Raw genomic sequence first — 16231 nt, forward strand, 5'->3', positions numbered from 1 at the left:
TTTACCAAAACACTCTATGTCTGAGGACCCTCCAGATCTACACCTTTACCTCATAAACACCATTAACAAAAGGCTTGACTAAACAGATGCCATATGTTTTCAGCCTAGACTTAAATGCTGAGACTGTGTCTGATTCCCGAACACTACTTGGAAGGCTGTCCTGGTGTCCACAGTGTGTCCTGGTGCCATCTCTTCCCTCGGTAAGGGTTCCATTGCTCCAGGGTCCAGTTCTGATGCTCACCTGCTCATTGTAGGTGCTTTTGGTGGTGGACAGGGATCAGTGTGGGCACTTTGACCACTCTGCGGCTACACAGCCCCATATGCGGCAACCTGTGATGCATTATGTATTCTGACACCTTTCTATCATAGCCAGTATAAACATTTTCAGCAATTTGTGCTACAATAGCTCTTCTGTGGGTGGCGCAGTGGTACACTGTCGTCTCACGGCAAGAAGGTTCCAGGTTTGAACCTCACAGCCGATGAGGGGCCTTGCTGTGTGGAGTTTGAATGTTCTCCCCTTGTCTGCATGGGTTTCCTCTGGGTGATCTGGTTCCCCCCACAGTCCAAAGACATGCAGTTAGGCTAATTGGCTACTCTAAATTGTCCATGATCAAATAAATGGTTAGCTGGCTGTACTAACTTAGCCAAGAAACCCTAGAAAAGGGGACCCAACCCAGAACACACTGGATGGGTGAAGAAGAAGAAGTTGTTCTTCTGTGGGATTGAACCAGACAGGTGGGCATTCTTGAGTGCCCTTAGCTTGACACTGTCACAGGTTCACCAGTTGGAGTACTTTTTTGTAGGTACTAACCATTATATACTGAGAACACCACACCAGACCTGTTGTTTTGGAGATGTTCTAACCCAGTCGTCTCGCCATTACAATTTGGCCATTCTCAAAGTGCCTCAGAGCTGCGTCCTTTGTATTTCAGCTGCAAGAAAGGATGATTAGCCACTCCAGTGTACAGATCCTCATGCTTGCCCATTTTTCCTGCTTCCAACTCATCACCTTCACAAGTGACTTGGGTCACTATCCAAATAGTTATGGACCTAACTGTATTATATACACAGATCAGCCATAACATTAAAACCACTGAGCGGTGATGTGAATAACACTTATTATCTCAATACAATAGCACCTGCCATATTAGGCAGCAAATGAACATGAAATAATGAGGAAACAGAATACACCTGTCCGTAAAACTGCTTATCAGTCGATTATTTCTGAGCCTGTGAAAATGGAGGGACGATGTTTTAAAAAAAATGGCCGTAGTTCCTAAAGTGATCTGTGGTTGGTAGAAGAGAGCAACTGGACTTGCTTGAAGATTCTTGAAGATGTTTCACCTCTCATCTGAAGACATCCTCAGTTCTGTCTGACTAATAGGGAGTATTCAGTATTTATCCTCTCATGGATCATCATAGAATCCGAATCAGAATGCTGATGGCTGCATTGTAGGTGGCTGATAAAAGATGTCATAGACACCCACCTCTGTTCAGTGATGGTCGTTCCAGGTTGACAAAAATGAACGATCCTCTCTGGCTAAGATGTCTGCCAGTTTTCTGGAAGTCCTCTCAGGCTACGTTTACATTACGTCGAATCAGCGGCTCATCAGATTAACGTTCTTAAAACGATTCGCGTTTACACTAAAACCGTTAGCCGTGCACACAGCAACACCAATACACGGATACGCTCGGCTCTGCAGGCATCCTGCACTCCAAATCACTCTGCCCTGAACAGCGAGTGCCCTCTGGAGGGTGCGCACTCCGGCCCTGCGCAGCTCACAGAGCGCGCGAGTGTAGTGCACAAGCCACGATTCGGGACTGAGCCGCTGTGTGTGTGATCCCAGCGCATATCACTTACCACTTGCAAGTGGAAGGATGGCAAGCCTAAAGACAATCATAACTACACAATGGGCAGTATTTGCATCAGTATTTGCAGTATTTTCATACTTTTATACTCTTTAATGAAAGGTGATACAAGGCGGAAGTCCGCACCGTTTTTCAGCAGTCGCGTCACATGACTAACGCCAGCGAATCAGGAAGGTGGATGTCACAGTGACGTTGTCCAATGACGACGCCAGCTAGAGCTCAGCACAGCGTATCCGCGTATTCTCAATGTTTACACAGCACCGGACCAGATACGATCTAGATTGAATATGTGGACGCTGGCGGATTCCCGTTTCCCGGCTTTTCCAGGTGGTTTAATGTAAACGGACAGTGCATCCGCGAAGAAAACGAGACAGATACGGTCTAATGTAAACGTAGCCTCATACTCCCACACCAGTCGAAGGGATCTCATCCCAAAGTGCGTAGAAACATGTCATCTCATCTCATTATCTGTAGCCGCTTTATCCTGTTCTACAGGGTCGCAGGCAAGCTGGAGCCTATCCCAGCTGACTACGGGCGAAAGGCGGGGTACACCCTGGACAAGTCGCCAGGTCATCACAGGGCTGACACATAGACACAGACAACCATTCACACTCACATTCACACCTACGGTCAATTTAGAGTCACCAGTTAACCTAACATGCATGTCTTTGGACTGTGGGGGAAACCGGAGCACCCGGAGGAAACCCACGCAGACACGGAGAGAACATGCAAACTCCACACAGAAAGGCCCTCGCCGGCCATGGGGCTCGAACCCGGACCTTCTTGCTGTGAGGCGACAGCGCTAACCACTACACCACCGTGCCGCCCCACATAGAAACATATCTGTGAATATATACTTGATATATATTCTTGATAATATATACTTGAATACTCCCTATTAGTCAGACAGAACTGAGGAAGCCTTCAGATGAGAGGCGAAACGTCTTCAAGAATCTTCAAGCAAGTCCAGTTGCTCTCTTCTACCAACCACAGATTACTATGTACCTGGATGACTGAGATTCTTCACAGATATGTTTCTACGCACTTTGGGATGAGACCCCTTTGACTGGTGTGGGAGTATGAGAGGACTTCCAGAAAACTGGCAGACATCTTAGCCAGAGAGGATCGTTCATTTTTGTCAACCTGGAACGACCATCACTGAACAGAGGTGGGTGTCTAAGACATCTTTTATCAGCCACCTACAATGCAGCCATCAGCATTCTGATTTGGATTCTATGATGATCCATGAGAGGATAAATACTGAATACTCCCTATTAGTCAGACAGAACTGAGGAAGCCTTCAGATGAGAGGCGAAACGTCTTCAAGAATCTTCAAGCAAGTCCAGTTGCTCTCTTCTACCAACCACAGATTACTATGTACCTGGATGACTGAGTATCTTCACAGATAAGTTCCTAAAGTGCAATATTATTGTTTAACCCCTTGAATTAAAACTGGAAGCTTGAATCATCACAATGGCTTCATTTCAAATCCAGTGCGGTGGTGCACAGAGGCGAAATGGTCACTGTCCATATACTTATGGACCCCTCTCTCTCTCTCTCTCTCTCTCTCTCTGTTTATATTCTAAATTACAGTCATTAACTGTCCAGGTGTTGCTGCTCCTCCACTGAATATGTTCATAGGGCTTCTATTAGCACCTGATGCAATTCCTTTTTTGACCACTAGGTACAAAAACAACTGGAGCAAAATTATAGCCTAGTAAACTAGACCCACCCGCCTAGCGGCCAAAAATATTTTTTGCCTAGCGAATGGGTCTAGCCTCGCACCATATAAACAAAAACACCCCGGGCATCAAATTGTGCCCGCCAATCACAACGCAAGGTTTTTGTTTGGATTCTTTGGGCGGGCTTTTGCAGGAGTGACGACAAAGCTGCGCGACGCTGGAGAAAGCGCAACAGGAAAGATGGCTGCGGCTAGTGAACAGCGCGCGTTTGACTCCGCTTTGGAATCAGTTTTAGAAGAATTAGACTTGGAGTTTTCGTTGAAACATGAGCAGGAAGAGGCTCTCCGCTCATTCCTTTTCAAGAAGGACGTTTTCGCTGTTTTGCCGACCGTCTATGGCAAAAGTCTGATCTACCAGCTGGCTCCGCTCGTAGCCAAAAGGATGGGGCTAGTTTGTGCAGTACGAAGAATTAATAAACAGCTTTGAAACATTACTTTTTGATTGTTTCTTATTTTCCCGTTATTTTAAATTTAAGGGAAATTATTTCACCAAACACCTCTAAATAAAAACTCTCAAAAACAGTTTAACCAAACCCTTGAAAAACACTTGGGAAAAAAATGTGTATGTGGTACAGACTCCAAACTTGTGGTCATTATCTCCAAACTTCTTAATATCTAGAACCTGTTTATTAATTAATACGCATTTTGAAAAATTAGTTATTTCAAGGTCTCCCCCACTGCGCGCTCTGACTACGTCACAGTCACTGTTGCGCTGATTGGACAGCGCTGGCCTGTACGCACAGAGACAGTTTGAAAGACAGCGGGTTGTCCCTACCCACCCCCGTCGGAAATGTCTACGGATCGAGGCCAGACTAAATATTCACATTTAGTCTGGCTTGCCAGGCTAGCAAAATTACACAACAATCATTCAACATCTATAAAGGCGAACATTTCAAGGGAATATCAGCTTTTATTCTATCCACATTCACTGGATATGAGCAATCGCGCGCTCTGATTGGCTCCTCTACTACAAGGATATCAGCTCATATACAGTGAGTAGAGAAACAAAATGGCGGAGCGTGTTGCTGAACCAACCGAGAACAAAATAAAAACTCTACTTGAAAACAAAACCCCAAAAAGTAAAAAAAAAAGCAACAAAATATGGAATAAAAGTATTTGATGGTAAGAACGTCTCATCTCATCTCATTATCTCTAGCCGCTTTATCCTGTTCTACAGGGTCGCAGGCAAGCTGGAGCCTATCCCAGCTGACTACGGGCGAAAGGCGGGGTACACCCTGGACAAGTCGCCAGGTCATCACAGGGCTGACACATAGACACAGACAACCATTCACACTCACATTCACACCTACGGTCAATTTAGAGTCACCAGTTAACCTAACCTGCATGTCTTTGGGCTGTGGGGGAAACCGGAGCACCCGGAGGAAACCCACGCGGACACGGCGAGAACATGCAAACTCCGCACAGAAAGGCCCTCGCCGGCCATGGGGCTCGAACCCGGACCTTCTTGCTGTGAGGTGACAGCGCTAACCACTACACCACCGTGCTGCCCCGGTAAGAACGTGTCTTTAAAAAAAATAAAATAAAATTTCAAGAATTATTATCGCATTTTCCACAAATTGCTCCTGTCATTTCGCCGGTTTGTTTACATTCTAAGCGGAAATTATTTTGTTGGACGTTTTGTATAAAGTTTTTATTTATCAAATTTGCAAAAAGCATAAATAAATAAAAATGCTCTGTTTCTCAAAATCCAGTGAATGTGGATAGAATAAAACAGTTATTCCACTCAATCTCGTCATACATGGCTTATTACCAACTCGGTGCTACGCTCCTTGTCGTCTATCAGCTCATGTATGACTCGATTTCATGGAATAACTGTTAAATATCTGTCAAATAGCAAAAATCTTTGAAAAGCTCATTTGCATTTCAGTGGAAATTAAATGTATGGAGTTGTGAATACAGACTTCATAAAGATTAATATTTGCTGAACGTCTTGACGGATGCGCCGTCACTGGGAGCCGGAGTGAAAGCGCTGACGCAGTCTCCTGACCAACACCGTTAGCTGTGAAGGATGAGGAGAAGATACAACCAGGGAATAGAAAAATTCTTTCTCAATTACTGTGTGGTCTTAAAGGTTTGGTCATATTGTGTGGATACACGAACACACTGTAGAAATGCTGTGCCCTGTTTTGTCTCTATGAGTAGTTGTAGTTGCATGAGTTAACCAGCAGGGGGCAGTGCTTGCTTGAGTGTTTTTCCACAATCTGACAGTGTGGATCTGAAAACATAGCAAAGAGAGGGTTAGTCCAGTGAAGACAGCAATCCAGTCTGAGAAACAACCTGAAAGATCTGACATTTCTGTAATTTTGCGGCAGGTACACACACACACACACACACACTCGCTCCGTTTACAATACAGTGGTGGCACGGTGGTGTAGTGGTTAGCACGGTTGCCTCACAGCAAGAAGGTTCTGGGTTCGAACCCAGTGGCTGTCGAGGGCCTTTCTGTATGGAGTTTGCATGTTCTCCCCATGTCTGTGTGGGTTTCCTCCGGGTGCTCCGGTTTCCCCCACAGTCCAAAGACACGCGGTTAGGTTAATATGGGACGGCCTTGGGCTGAAGCACTTAACTCCCAACTGCTCCCCGGGCGCTGTTGGCATGGCTGCCCGCTGCTCTGGGTATGTGTGTGCACACTCATTGTGCATGTGTGTGTTCACTGCTTCAGATGGGTTAAATGCAGAGAGGAAATTTCACAAGTGTGTGATGAATAAAGTTGTGCTTTCTTTCTTTCAGTGGTGGTTTCCCTGTGCATTGTGAGAGACTATTGACTGACAGATGGTGTGTGAGTTCCGTGAAGATCTCTGAAAACACTGCAGTTCATAGATGTTCATTTGATTAGAACTTGATTTACTTTCGCAATGCCGCTATCAATCCCAGACATCTGTGCCAAGTCAGCATCTCAATGCAATGAGGTGTGTGTGTGTGTGTGTGTGTACACTTTCAACATCCTCCAAGAGGCACATCTTATGACATGCTTAAAAAAAAGGTTTGTGTTCTTTTTAACTCATTAATATTAAAGCTGTGGTTTGTGATATTAAGGTGTTCTTTGACCTATAAACAAATAATTAAAAAAAGATAAATAATAATAATATATTTTCAAATACACACCTGAAGATTTATAATTCACAAAATTGCACTGAATCTCTGGTTTGTAAATCTCTGTTTCCATTTTTCTGACCCAGAAATAAACTCGTCCTGCAGTTCTACAGCACAACAGGGCTGTTCAGCTCCGCCCTTTTTTCCTTTAAGGGTAACTTTTTGGGTTTGGAAAGGAGAAGGAGAAACGTCTCTGCTTTCACTGTAATTGTAATTTACTCCATGGACATCAGACAGCATTTAAAAAGAAGATTTAAAACGTTCCCTAGTTCTCTGATAGCTTTCAGAGATCCATCATGAAGACCTGCAGGTGCAGTTTGAGGGAGCGGATCTCCTCTCTTCCCGGATGCACAGTTCATTAACCTGTGTGGAGCAAAACCTTACGCTATACAGACATTTAGCAGAATCTCTTATCCAGACTGAAGTACAACATGATTGGGGGTTCAGTGCCTTGCTCACTTCAGCCATTCCTGCTGGTCCGGGGAATCAAACCTGTGACCTTTTGGTCCTAAAGCTGCTTCTCTAACTGTTAGGCCATGACTTCACCCTTAAAACCTGGTGCCAGATCAGCATAATAAACCTGAGGAATGCATACAAAGCTTCTCTCTCTTTCTCTCTCCCCCTCTCTCCTTCTCCTCCCTCCCCCTCCCTCTTCCCCTCTCTCTTTACTTCTCTCTCTCCCTCCCCCTCTCCCTGCCTCTCTCTCTCCCTCTCCTCACCCCTCTCACCCCCTCTCTCTCTTCCCCCTCTCCCTCTCCCTCCCCCATCCCTGCCTCTCTCTCTCTCTTTCGCCCTCTCCCCCACCCCTCTCTCTCCCCCCACCTCTCCCTCTCTTCCCCTTCTCTCTTTCCCTCTCTCCCTCTCCCTCCCCTCTCCCTGCCTCCCTCTTTCGCCCTCTCCCCCACCCCTCTCTCTCCCCCACCCCTCTCCCTCTTCCCCTTCTCCCCTCCTCTCTCTCTCTCTCTCTCTCTCTCTCCCCTCTCTCCCTTCCCCTTCCTCCCCCTCCATCTCTCTCTCTCTCTCTCTCTCTCTCTCTCTCTCTCTCTCTCTCTCTCCCTGTAACAATTTTCAGTGAAGGCCCTGTGATTTTTTTTTCTTAAATTGACTTCACTGTATTATCTTTTGTGTCGCCTCTGTAGTTATTTTGTAAATGTCCTGGCTGGAATTTTTTTTTTAAAGATTTTTTTTTAATATCTCATTTAAAATGAGTACAATTATTGAATCTTATACATTCACAAGTTGGAAAATAAACTTGCATTCTGAGCACCAGAAGTAAAACTATTTTGATTAGATATTAGTTTCAATGTGTTGATTGCCTTTCATGCTTATATTATTAGAAATCATATCCAGTTTCTTTAAGCTGTTGCAATGATGGTGTTTAATGTACAAAATACAGTACGTGCAAAACAGTTCTGAGAAGTGTGTGTGTTCCAGGCGTGTCGGTAGCTGTTCTGCTGTTTTGGCGAGTTGTGGTTCCTTTTTTTTACTGACCAGAAGTGCTTCTGGTTAGAAATCCAAAGTCATACTGAATGTAAATTGTATTTTGAATTCTGAAAAAAAGAAAACTTTTTCTAAAAAAAAAATTCACATATTAAAAAATAACTGAAGTGAACAAGCATCAAGAAGAAGTGAAATAGGAGTCAAAAATGGGCGAACACTATCTATGGGATATGCTCAAAATTATAGACAAATTATACTGATATATAATGTATTTAAAAAAACCCAGTTTATTTATGCTATTAATCTCAAAAGTCTTACTTTAAAAAGCTATGTGGATTGTGTTGCTGCCTTACAGCTCCAGGATTCCTGGTTCAATCCTGATCTCAGGTTACTGTCTGTTCTACGAATGTCCATGAGGGTTTCCTCCAGGTTGTCTGTTTCAGGCCCTGTCCACACAGCAACGGATTCAGGTGAATCTGATAAAATTGTTTATCGTTTCGGCCTGGCGTCCACACAGCACCGGCGTTTTGGGTGCCCCAAAACGAAATCTTTTGAGAACGGGTTCCAGAGTGGAAAAATCTGGCAACGGCGCCGTTGCAAAGTCGTCTGGATGAGTAGAACGGATTTGTTTACGATGACATCACAACCACATGACTGTCAGTGCTTCATGCTGGATAGAAGTGTAACGAACTCGATGCGAGTTGTCAACAAATCCTATAACTTGGTTCATGAAACGTACTTACAAAATATTTTCACTGCTTTCCAAAAACAGAAACAATCCCGCCAGCAAAAATAGGGAAAAAAAAGGAGCGATCTCACCTCTTCAGATGTTGGTTTAAGTCCGACAATACATTCCTCAAAAAGGGCGTAGAAGAACAAAGTAATCCATCAACATGTAGCATTCAATTTATTCCGGACCATTAAAGAATTCTGGAGGATATCAGAATGTTGGCGTACCGGCTTCCATCTACCCCCATTCATTCCTCTTTCCGCGTCTTTCGTTTTACGCTACTGATTAATAATCAAAACTTTATGTGGCTGATGCTACAGAAGAAGGGGTTTATGCGCATGCGTCTACTTCTTCTATTGTTCTGGTGTCTCCGATGGGACTGTCTTACAGCGCACGTAGAGGTGTGGCATGTGTATTGCATCGTTTTCAGCAAGCGTTGCGTTGCCATATGTACCTGATATTTTACTGATCCGTTGCCCATGTGGACATGATATTTAAAAAAAAAAAAATCTCGTTGCCGTTGTCGTGTGGATGTAGCCTCACTCTGACCTCCCACAACCATGCTGGTAGACTGGCAAAGATAAATCACTCCTAGATGTGAATGGATGGGCAGCACGGTGGTGTAGTGGTTCAAGCCCAGTGGCTGACGAGGGCCTGTCTGTGTGGAGTTTGTATGTTCTCCCCGTGTCTGCATGGGTTTCCTCTGGGTGCTCCGGTTTCCCAGAGCAGTTAGGTTAACTGACTACTCCAAATTGTCCATTGATAAAACTTGGAAGGGGGATGGGCTCGGCCTAGACACACCAATGATGGACTGCTAAAATGTCATCAGTGGTGCCCCTACTGTGGGTTATGGGATGAAGAAGAAGGTGTGTGTGCATTGTGGCATGTATTCCCGCCTCGCATCCAGTCTTCTTGAAATCCACCACAATGTAGAGCAGGATAAAGGTGAGTGACAAAAAGGCAGCCTTACCTCAGGGCTAATCTACATGACATCATGCGTGGAACCCCGGTTATCTGGGTCATTTCCGTTCATCTGACTCCATGCTTGTTTAGGAACTGAAATTGGATATTGTTGTTGGAATCTTACAAAAATAACAATGTGAAAGTGCTGTGTTGTGTTTGGATGTTCAAATCTATATACAACAGGACATTGAGTTCATGAATTTCCAAGAAATGACATTAATCTAAAGCGACAGTGGGTGAGGTTTGTGCAAACGAAGCGGGCAGATTTCGTGTCACTTACTTATAATAAATCTGATTCATCAAGTGATCAAGTGTTCATTGCCACCAGAACGACCACATGAGAATTACTGGAGCAAAAAGAAACCCATTTATTTAATAAATGACATTTGATCAGTTCGTTGATTCCCCTATTATCGTCCACTTTATATTTTCTTTCAATAATTACACTGAATAAGTTTACATTTTAAAGATTATATTTCTGCATTTATTGAGGTACATGTAAATATGTTCCCTATATTTTGCAGCGGCCAGCTTAGAATAAAAATCCACAAACCAATCTGTGTTTCCGATTCTCTCTGGCTGGTGGTGCGCTATCGGCAGTGAGCGGGACTGTCGTGAACTGAGTGAACTGGCATCTGTTTCTCGTCTTGGGGGCTCGAAAAGATAACCATTTGCTCTGGAATATCCTTGATAATCATTTGTCCCTTCATCTGACATATAAGAATCCCAATCACTATCAGAATTCTCTCCAAAACATGATTCCATACCGAAGCTGGTCTAACCACTGCTGCGCACGGGGACGAAACTGATATCCGAATTGTTACACGTGACGTCACACACTCCTTCGGGATCTTCCGGTTCAGTCTCGGCAGAGAACGTGAAAATCATCTGATCTTATTGATTTTCCATTAATTTATGGCCTTTTGGATCAGCTATGGTTCGAAAACACATGGTCGGTCAACATAATGATTGTTGCTTTCTAGAAGGTAAAAAGTGTAGTTTAGGGATATTAAATTCACTTTAACGGTGTCGCTAAGTGAATCAGAGGAAATGCTCTACTTGTATTGTTTAACGCTAAACCCTTTTAATAATAATTAAACAAAGCTCTTGGTTGCATAGGTTTTGTGCTTTGGGTCATTCAGAAAGGGCAAAATCATACAGATGGTTGGTGGGGTTTTTTTGTTCTTCCCTTCTTATAAACTACATGTATTATGCATCAAACTAGAGCACCTCTCTCCGGAAATAATGGCACTACCTCTTCATAGCGTACTACTGTATATTTGTGCCTAATTTAGGATGCAACCACAACATCTAGACTCTAGACCATAAAGCTCATGATGTAATGAAGCCCAAATTCATGATGCTTGGGGTAAAAAAAAAAAAAAAAAAATGGATAATTTGATTTTATTGATTTTTTTTTCTTTATTGAGACTCAACTCATTGAAATTCAAGTCTTGGGAAACCAGGTTCACCGTGCTGAGGTAAAAAAAAAAGTTGAATATTTGAAGCCATAGGACGCCTGGGCGCATATTTTGTGAGTTCATATCTTGACTGATGGCATTCCTTTTAAGTTTGGAAGAATCATGTGAGGAAATTTATCTGAAGATTAACTGAACAGGCACATGAATCAAACATCTGTGTTCTATCACAAACGCAAATCGAGATGAGCATGGAGCCAGTTCAAACTTTAAAGAAAGCCACTAGGTTTAGTTAGTTTACTGGATTAGGCCACTGGTTCTCAAGTCAATCCTCAGGCCCCTGAGATCATCCACATGTTTACCTTGTGCTTCTGTTGTGTGAAGTGAGCTAGAACAAAAAATGTGGATCGACTCGATGGGTCTGAGGACTGACCTGAGATCCACAGCATTAAGAAACACTGTGTGGCGAACAAGCTTTAAAAAAGGAATAATGATAAATCAAAATTACACAAATAAACTTCAATGAGAAGAAATGTTATATTAAAAATACCAGTAGACCTATTAAACTCAATTCCTATTTAACAGTTATTCCATGAAATCGAGCCGTACATGACCTGATATACATCGGCTATAAGCCATGTACAACGAGATTGAGTGGAATAACTGTTTTATTCTATCCACATTCACTGGATTTTGAGAAACAGAGCATTTTTTTTTTTGCAAATTTGGTAAATAAAAACGATACAAAACGTCCGGCAAAATCATTTCCGCTTAGGATGTAAACGAACTGGCGAAATGACAGGAGCAATTTGTGAAAAATGCAATAATAATAATTCTTGAAAAAAAAACATACATCCGTACCATCCTTAATTCCATATTTTGTTGCTTTTTTTTTGTATTTTTTGGGGTTTTGTTTTGGAGTATAGTTTTTATTTCGTCCTCGGTTAGTTCAGCAAAACACCGCCATTTTGTTTTTCTCTACTCATGGTATATGAGCTGATAGCCTAGTAGTGCCCAATCAGAGCCGGCGAGGACCTTTCTGTGTGGAGTTTGCATGTTCTCCCCGTGTCTGCGTGAGTTTCTTCCAGGTGCTCCGGTTTCCCCCACAGTCCAAAGACATGCAGGTTAGGTTAACTGGTGACTCTAAATTGAGCGTAGGTGTGAACGTGAGTATGAATGGTTGTTTGTGTCTCTGTGTCAGCCCTGCGATGACCTGGCGACTTGTCCAGGGTGTACCCCGCCTCTCGCCCATAGTCAGCTGGGATGGGCTCCAGCTTGCCTGTGACCCTGTAGGACAGGATAAAGCGGTTACAAATAATGGATGGATGGTATTTAAAGGGGGTGGCTCGGTGGTGTAGTGGTTAGCACTGTCGCCTCACAGCAAGAAGGTCCTGGGTTTGAGCCCAGTGGCCGGCGAGGGCCTTTCTGTGTGGAGTTTGCATGTTCTCCCTGTGTCTGCGTGGGTTTCTTCCGGGTGCTATGTTTTCCCCCACAGTCCAAAGGCATGCAGGTTAGGCTAATTGGTGGCTCTAAATTGACCGTAGGTGTGAACGTGAGTGTGAGTGGTTGTTTGTGTCAATGTGTCAGCCCTTCGATGACCTGCCGACTTGTCCAGGGTGTACCCCACTGTAATACTTCCTGATGTGGGTGGAGCACAGAAGCATGGCAGGCAAGAGTTGATATTTGTATGAATATCTTTTTATTCGGGCTTTTCAGCTTGCTTCCTTTCATCACTCACACACACACATGCATTGTGGTTGGGGAGAAAGCTCCCTTTCTCTGCTCTCTCTCTCTCCTTTTATGCTCCATCCCTGTAACAAACAGAGACACACACACACACATTAATTGACAGCAGGTGGAATGACTTAGCCACTTACCTTCCCTGACCCCGCCCTCTATTCACAGACTGCTGCTTGGCCACGCCCCTGCTGCCACATACCCCCACCGCCCGACTCAGGCCGGGGAGCCGTCTGGCCTGAAGCTGACCCCCCCCCCCCCCCCCCCCCCCCCGACGGGACAGGAAGTCCGCCACCACCATCTGCGCCCCCGGCCTGTGGATCACCTCGAACTTAAATGGTTGGAGGGCGAGATACCAACGGGTGATCCGCGCATTGGCATCCTTCATGCAGTGGAGCCACTGAAGAGGTGTGTGGTCCAAACAGAGAGTGAAAGGGCGCCCCAGCAGGTAGTATCAGAGGGCGAGGACCGCCCACTTGATGGCGAGACACTCCTTCTCGATTGTGCTGTACCTGCTTTCACGCATCGACAGTTTCCGGCTGATGTACAGCACGGGGCGTTCCTTGCCCTCCACCTCCTGGGACAAAATGGCCCCCAGCCCTCTGTCCGATGCATCAGTCTGCAAAATAAATGGGAGAGAGAAGTCAGGGGAGTGTAAAAGTGGCCCCCCACACAGTGCAGCTTTTACCTCAGAGAAGGCCTGTTGGCACTGCTCCGTCTACTGGGCCGGATCTGGAGCCCCCTTTTTAGTGAGATCGGTTAGCGGGCTGGTGACGTCCGAATAATTAGGTAGAAACCTACGATAATAGCCAGCCAGCCCCAAGAACCGTCTCACCTCCTTTTTGGTCTTGGGCCTCGGGCAGGCCGCAATTGCTGCGGTCTTGTTAATTTGGGGACGCACCTGCCCATGGCCCAAGTGGAACCCCAGATACCATACTTCCACCCGCCCAATTGCACACTTTTTTGGGTTAGCTGTGAGGCCCACTCGCCTCAGCGACTTTAGAACAGCCCTCAGGTGTTCCAAGTGCTGCGGCCAATCATTACTGTAGATTACGATGTTGTCTAGATAGGCGGCCGTGTAGGCAGCGTGAGGGCGAAGGACCCTGTCCATAAGCCGCTGGAACATAGCAGGCGCCCCAAACAACCCAAAAGGGAGCGTGACAAATTGGTGTAATCCAAACGGTGTGGAAAAGGCCGTTTTCTCTTGGGATAGAGGAGTCAAGGGGATCTGCCAATATCCCTTTGTTAGATCCAGTGTCGAATAAAAGCGAGCAGCACCTAACTGATCAAGCAACTCATCAATGCGAGACATTGGGTATGCATCGAATTTAGACACCACGTTGACCTTTCTATAGTCCACACAGAACCGGACCGACCCGTCGGTCTTGGGAACCAGGACCACTGGGCTGCTCCAGTCACTGTGGGACTCCTCGACTATGCCTATTTCAAGCATGGCCTTGAGTTCGTCCTGAACCACCTTTTTCTTGTGTTCGGGCAAGCGGTAAAGGCAGCTATGCACTACCACCCCCGGGGTTGTTTCAATGTGGTGTTCTGTGAGGTGGGTACGACCAGGAAGGGACGAGAACACGTCGGAAAATTCCTTCTGCAACTTGGCTACCTCCGTGAGTTGGGCCGGTGAGAGGTGGTCTCCACAAGGGACCGGAGTGGTCCGAGATGTTATCTTTTTTATCTCCGGCCCCAGCTCTGCCTTCTCTGGGACTACCGATGCCAACGCCACAGGGACCCCCTCATTCCAGCGTTTTAAAAGGTTGAGGTGGTAGATTTGCAGTACCCCACCCCTATCCATTCGCTTCACCTCATAGTCGACGTCCCCGACTCGCCGTGTGACCTCAAAGGACCCTTGCCACTTGGCGACTAATTTAGAACTCGATGTGGGCAATAATACGAGCACTTTGTCTCCCGGCGTGAACTCTCTAAGGCACGTGCCCCTGTCATACAGCTGGCTTTGATGTTCTTGTGCCTGCTGTAAATTCTCCTGGGTTAGGTGCGTGAGGGTGTGGAGTTTTGCATGCAGGTCAAGAACGTTGTGGATTTCATTTTTACTCGGTGAAGGTCCCTCCTCCCAATTTTCCTGTAGCACGTCCAGAATGCCATGCGGCTTATGCCCATATAATAATTCGAAGGGCGAAAACTCCATGGAGGCTTGCAGGACCTCTCATACTGCGAACAACAGGGGCTCGAGCCACTTATCCCAATTACGCGCATCTTCACTTACGAATTTATGTATTATGTTTTTGAGTGTTTGGTTAAATCGCTCTACTAAGCCATCCGTTTGTGGGTGATAGACACTGGTGCGGATAGACTTAATCCCCAGGAACCCGTACAGCTCGCGCAGTGTGTGTGACATAAACGAAGTGCCTTGGTCTGTCAGGATTTCTTTCGGAATCCCAACCCGGGAGATAAAGCGGAAGACCACTTCAGCAATACTGCGTGCTGAGATATTGCGGAGAGGCACTGCTTCCGGATATCGCTTTGCATAGTCCACTAGAACTAAAATAAAGCAATATCCCCGTGCTGACCGATCTAATGACCCGACGAGATCCATCCAAATTCACTCAAACGGGGTCTCAATTAGAGGAAGAGGGCCAAAGGCGCTTTTGGAGTGGCCGCGGGATTTACTAATTGGCATTCACGGCATGCCACCACCGACAGACATCCCCGCGAATTCCTGGCCAATAGAATCGGGCCATTATTCGGGCTAGTGTTTTGTCTTGCCCCAAGTGTCCAGCCATGGGATTAAAGTGAGCCACATGGAACAAGAGTTCCCTACGGCTCTTTGGGATTAACAACTGGGTTATTTGTTCCTTGGTTTGAGTGTCCTGTGTCACTCGGTACAATCTATGTTTAATAATGGCAAAATAGAGGATGATTGGTGCTGCGCTTGGCTGAAGAGTTTGACCATCGATTACTCTCACTTGGTCAAACGCATGCTGCAGAGTCTTGTCTCATGACTGCTCTAACGGGAAATCCCCAAGGGAATCCCTGAGAGAGGGAGGAGGAGCGGGCTGCTCCTTACTCTGTCGCGGTGTTGACGTAGACGGCTCTGTGACAGTTTCTCCAGTCAACGCCACACCGGGACCTTCCTGTGACCTACTAGTGCAGGACCCACTGTGTGTTAAATATTCCATTAGGTTTTTAAATCCCGGCTAATCAGTACTCAAAATCAACGAGTGGGTGAGACGGGGACTAACTGCCGCC

The sequence above is a fragment of the Neoarius graeffei genome, chromosome 20 (assembly GCF_027579695.1).
Source record: "Neoarius graeffei isolate fNeoGra1 chromosome 20, fNeoGra1.pri, whole genome shotgun sequence".
NCBI lineage: Eukaryota > Metazoa > Chordata > Actinopteri > Siluriformes > Ariidae > Neoarius > Neoarius graeffei.